The sequence below is a fragment of the Macrobrachium rosenbergii genome, chromosome 41 (assembly GCF_040412425.1).
Source record: "Macrobrachium rosenbergii isolate ZJJX-2024 chromosome 41, ASM4041242v1, whole genome shotgun sequence".
NCBI lineage: Eukaryota > Metazoa > Arthropoda > Malacostraca > Decapoda > Palaemonidae > Macrobrachium > Macrobrachium rosenbergii.
This window is the reverse complement of record NC_089781.1, coordinates 23644508-23650380: the sequence shown is the minus strand read 5'-3', so window position 1 is coordinate 23650380 and position 5873 is coordinate 23644508. Positions and strand designations below refer to the sequence as shown.

The 5873-nt window shown below is 36.2% G+C and overlaps 1 long non-coding RNA gene across 2 annotated transcripts in view; it reads left to right on the top strand.

The window, feature by feature from the left end:
- Window positions 1–5635, top strand: part of LOC136826753 (uncharacterized) — a 7535-nt gene extending 1900 nt beyond the window's left edge. For both annotated transcript variants that reach the window (XR_010849703.1, XR_010849702.1), the window contains exons 2-3: window positions 1277–1537; window positions 5045–5635. This is a non-coding gene — a long non-coding RNA (uncharacterized lncRNA). The remainder of the gene's footprint in view (window positions 1–1276; window positions 1538–5044) is intronic.
- Window positions 5636–5873: the final 238 nt, after the last annotated feature.

Sequence of the window (5873 nt, the reverse complement as noted above, 5' to 3'; positions counted from 1 at the left end):
ACCCGATTATTCCCATGTAAAGAATAACGAACCCAATAATCTTCTTGTAAAGAGTAGCGAACCCTGCTGTGAGTGGGTTCGTTAATCTTGACATGATCCAACCTTTCAACTGGTTGCATAGACATTTCTGTAAGAACTGTAAATTCTGTGTGGGTGGGATTAGCATTAAAGTGGTGTGACCTGGAAGTGGTCACCAAAATTTGACCTGGGCACTGTACTTAATTTGTGAATCAAATGGGGTATGCTCCGGCTCTTACATAGTATAATAGTTTGGAAATATATTTGGCTTAGTGCTTTTAACATTGAGTGTAATGGAAATTAATATAGTTGGCTATGTACTCTTAACATAGTTCCATGTAAAGGAAATAAATGTATTTGGCTCTAATGTACTCTTAACGTAAGCTCAGTGCACTACTCCATACCAGGTTAGTTCCTCTTACTTGTTCTTCCCATGAATGGCTGTATAATACTGTATTGCAGGGTCAGTGTTCTTGAATTTTTTTTCATTTATACAGCATTATGAAAAGCCTTAAATCAAATGCAGTAGCTCCTTGCATTTCAATTTACTGGTCACAATTTAAACCGAATGCAGTGTTCATTAGCAATGAAACATTGAAGTGACCTAGAAATAAATAGGTTGGCTTTTAGTTTTAAAACTGATTTGTATAATTACTAATAGAATGTGGGGAGTGGATGGAGAGTAGGGGAAGACGGGTAGGCGTGAGAGATCCTAACATTCCCCCTGACCTAACCAGACCTTACCTTCCTAACCTAACTTAGGGCGCCGTGCCCTGACCTGGCCGGGGGCGCGGGGGCTTCGCCCTTCCTAGGCCACCCCAAGGAACACTGAATATCCCTGTCTCCATACTCTGTATACTACCCGAATGTGGTTCCCAAGAGAAGGGTAACATTTCTCATGTAAAGTCAGTGGGAAATTTTGATTATGAAAAAGCATGTATTCAGAGATTAAGATTAAAAATAAATTGTGCATGAAATCATAAATGTAATTGTATTTGGCAAGCTTGGAAGTTTATTTTTCAAGATATTGGCGGGAGCCTTCCTATTGGGAATCTTACTGTATTCAATTTTATGATCATTGAAGCACTTTATAAGGTTGCCTTTGTTGGCCGTGATATTCAAGACATTGTATAGCAAAGTAAACTTTATTATTATTATTATTATTATTATTATTATTATTATTATTATTATTATTATTATTATTATTATTATTATTATTATTATTATTATTATTATTATTATTATTATTTTCTTGCAGTTACGATGCACGAGGTGTCCAGGATCCTCCAGATCGTACGTCATCCTGACTGGAAAGGGATCCTTTGACACGACCATAAGTCCTGCAAGACTGATCCTTTGTCCCTCCCTCTCCACTAACAAAGGATGCTGGATTTCATTCTCGTCTCCTACGCTAGCTTCACGAAGTCAGGAAGAATTTGATTCTTATTTTATTTTGGTTGTTAAGTTCTTAAGATGCTATATCTCTGGGTCAGCAAGAGTCACGTTCAACTGATATTACGTAAGTTTCCAAAATTTGTTGTAAAACTGTAAAAAACCAAAAATTTTTGAAGATTTTTTTAACACATTTGTCAGTGATGTCAATCACTGATTTCGTTGTTTTCGAGGTTGGCCCAATTTTGTGTTAAAACGGCTTAATAGGCTAAAACATAATCTAATTTGTTGGGCTGTAAACTGAAAGGTTTTCTCCGTCTTAATTTGAGTAATAACTTAGCTTCCAACTCATTCGTATCAAGTTAATCGCCCTTTTCTAAGTCGAACAAACACGAAAATAAATTCACGATTGCAGACCCCAAAATTATCTAATTTAGTTAATGTGCTTGTGCTTGTTCTCATTAGGATATACATATTCAACCTAAGCTTTATTGACCCTTGCTCATAACTTCCAAACGGATCATGTCTAGATTAGCGAACCCAATGTCTCCCATGGCAAGAACAGCGAACCCATTATCTTCCATGTCAAGAACAGCGAACCCAGTGATCCCCATGTAAAGAATGGCCAACCTTTTTCGGTCCGAACTCCAGTTCCACACGAGGGCTAGTACTAAACACGGCGAAACAGTGATTCATCTACACTGTTTCGTCGTGTTTAGTACTAGCCCCTGGGGGTCAAATGTATTTCGCCTTGTTTAATACTAGCCCCTGGGAATCAAAAGTCTGATACTGAAGTGTTCATGTCTAGAACAGCGACCCCGATTATTCCCATGTAAAGAATAACGAACCCAATAATCTTCTTGTAAAGAATAGCGAACCCTGCTGCGAGTGGGTTCGCTAATCTTAACATGATCTTAACAAACTTTTGTAAATATTTGTAAGATATATATAGTACGGACTTTTTATCTAATTGCTTATAGGTGGGGAGTGGCGTCTTTAGAGTAAACCGCAGTCGTGCAGTACAGTAGAGACATGAATAGCCTTTGAATTGTTGAAGAGACAGTAGAGATATAATTAGTGATGATGAGAGAGTATTGATAATTATTATTGAATGTTAATGGCAGAGGCTTCCTATTACACTGTTTTGGTTTTAACTATTTTGACAAGTACTGTGGCTTTTCAGAGGAACGAAAGAGTTGAGACGATAATCGACATTAGTTTAAACAAAATCGTCTTCTGAGCATTGGTTCTGATTCTGTTTTGAGGAGTTATCTATGGTAATTTTTCGGAAGACTCCTGCTACCATTTTTGCATGGAAAACCATTTTGAGTTTTTCATGCAAAAATGGTTAGGAAATGATAGGGCACTAAAAGAACAAAAAAAAAAAAAAACCAAATTAACGTAACGTAGGGGTGTTCACTGGCTACAATTTTGCCTTATTTGGAGGGGATTGGGGGGCAAGTATTGTCTTACCTTATAAGTCGTAATTTGATTGATTATTTTTCTCCGTTATTAAGCATTTGCGAAGGTTATGTATTGAGAAGAAATCTTTAGTTTTGATGTGTTTTACCCAAGAAAATATAAATTATAATGTGGTAGGTGGTTTGTGTCTTCCGGAAAATAACCGTGCCTATTCAGTAGGGTGATATCTTCATTCGTCCACAATAGAGTGAAATTTATTTAAAGGAGGTAACAGCTTTTTAAGAGTTGATTCTCATTTATTTCGACTTGAACAGCCAGCAGCTATTCAAGAATCCCCTTCAGTGCTTCAAGTCACGACCTGAGGGTTAAGGGCCCAAACAGCCTAAAAAATGTTGACTACAAGTTAAGTAGGGACACTCATGAATCCTCTCCGTAGAGAGGTAGTGCCGTCATTGCACCTCATGGGGTGCACTGTGGGCATTACTAAAGGTTCTTCGCAGCGTCCCTTAGGCACCTAGCTGCAACCTCTTTTACTCCTTTTATTGTACCTCCATTCATATTATCTTTCTTCCCTCTTGCTTTCCGCCCTCTCCTAACAATTATTTCATAACTACGAGGTTTACCTCCTGTTACACCTTTCAATCAAACCTACCTACTCTCAATTTCCTCTCCAGCCCTGAATGACCTCATAGATCCCAGAACTTGTCCTTTGGCCTAAACTCAATATTCCATTCCATTCCTCATGATTCATTTAATTTTCTGAACTCGTTTAGAAAAGCTTTCTTTCTGGTCTATATATATTAAATGCTTTTTAATTTTGAGCATGTTGTGAAGTCTTACTAGTTGTAGTTTTTACAGCTTTTGGATCTCCTCTGAGAGTCGCATATTTTCAGGGTCACACCATATCAAGTTGGTGTATTTCTTGATCAGAATTTGATCTTTGTTCTGCAGTGGCTCCTCCCCCGTAACGGCGGTGATGGTATTTCCGTCAGTGCACCTCAGGCGGTACACTGTCGAAGTTTTAATTAATTTCTGGTTAGCGAAATGGCCTTCCGTTAGTGGGCCCAGTATGAACAACGGATAGGATACAGTGGTTTTTGTAAGCCTCACTAGATGTAAGAGCAATGATTGTCATGTCTCATTTTTTTTTTTTTTTCTCAGGTGATACAAAATGAGAACTTATACTGGAAGGTGTAAATAGTACATTCAGTAAAACCCAGTTGTTATGGAACCTCCAAACTGAATTTTAATAATGTTTCAGGAACTGTTTGAATGTGTCTCAGATGAAGCTTGAACTAGGAGTTTTTGGAGAACTGGATATGCTGTTATACTGTCGTCATTTGTTTTGCGAGAACAAGTTAGTCATAATTTTGCAGTCAAGAGCAAACTGCTCATAAATTGGTTGCCATATATTGGAAATAGGGAAGATGACAAGAAACCAGTTAAGTGCAGTATCTGGAATATTATAAAGGAATAAGAGAATTGTTACCTTGTAAGATAACATAAAAAGAAGATAAATCATGGATCCAGTCTGATTTCAAGAGTAGAAATGCTTTGTCGATTCAGTTTTCCATCAAAGAGGCCTAAACATTTTAGGTTTCTGTGGTGTGTGTAGAGTTTACATCTTAATGAAATGGTGAACATTTTTATTTATATAAATTTTATTTTAGCAGAATTTAAAGATCTCATTTTAAGACCTATAGACTGACTAAATCAATAGACAGAACAAGGAAATTAATTTTGACCTTTGGCTAGAAGAAACTAACAACATATATTTCTCCATCTTACATATATGAACTTTAATTTCAAAGGGGATATAAAAACCTCTGGTACTGTAATGTACTCTTTTGAGTACAGTACTAAATTAGCTTGTAACTAGATATGTTGGACAAGATCAGTGTAAGGTGTTCGTTAATGAATAGAATTAGTTTTAATACAAAAGGTTACTGGGCTATTATGTTTAGTTAAAGGTAATAATGCCCGATTTGACAAGGCGTCCTCCGATTAATGTCCAAGGTTCCTTCCAAAATATCATAATGTCTAGTATGTAATTTATTTGCACCAAATCAAATCATGTAAGCTACATCTTAATCTTTTTGTAATTAAGTAATGAGAAAAAAACATTTCATTAGTACAGGTATAACCGTTCTTGATAAAATGTAAAATGAGTATATAGCATGGCGGTCAAGTTAACGACTTCCTTTTTTTACAGGGTTGAAATGAGTCGTATCAGCAAAGTAGATACTTTGTAGTCTTCTGCACTCGACCTGAAGATATACTGGAGGTATTCACCAAAGCATTGTGAACTTAAATGTCATGAAGTGTTCCTGATGAGGTCAAATGGAAGATCTGCCGTAGATAATCTACTGTACACTTATATATAATCTGCTTTAGAAAAGTTTTAGATTTTGAATTTTGTTGATGACATAGAACACCAAATGGAGCCCTAAATACCTGCCAGTTTATTGCAGTATTAGACTTTGCTTGATAATACTTCACTCATGAGTATTATCAGTACTTAATGAATCACTTATGAGAATTATCAATACTTAATATAAAATTTTGAAGAGTTTTTTTGGTTTCCATATTAGGAATATTACCAACCTTACAAAATTGTCGTGACTGTTCGCATCAAACATTAGTTTATTATAAGATATTTTATAAATTTCGCAATGCCTGGTCTTTGTATATGTAGAGCACAGAATTCATCCCAGACGATGGACTGTTAAACATTGTATTGAGGTCTATCCTCCGCATTCAGTTACATTAAATTCTTCAAGCACCAACGAAATATCTATTTAGTGCTTCATTATGGTAAAAAGAAAATTATAAAGCCTCGTCACTTATACTTAATCCACCAGTATAATTGTTTTATTATATATGTTGTTCCAGTCAGTCCTTTTACCAGCCATAGTTCATTGTTCACAAACTTGACTTCTGTTCACAATTGTTGGTTGAAGATGGAAAAGGATTGACAGAATTTTCTGTAAATGACCAGTGTTAGTTTGCCTGGTGTACACTGCAGTCTCATCTCCAGAGCC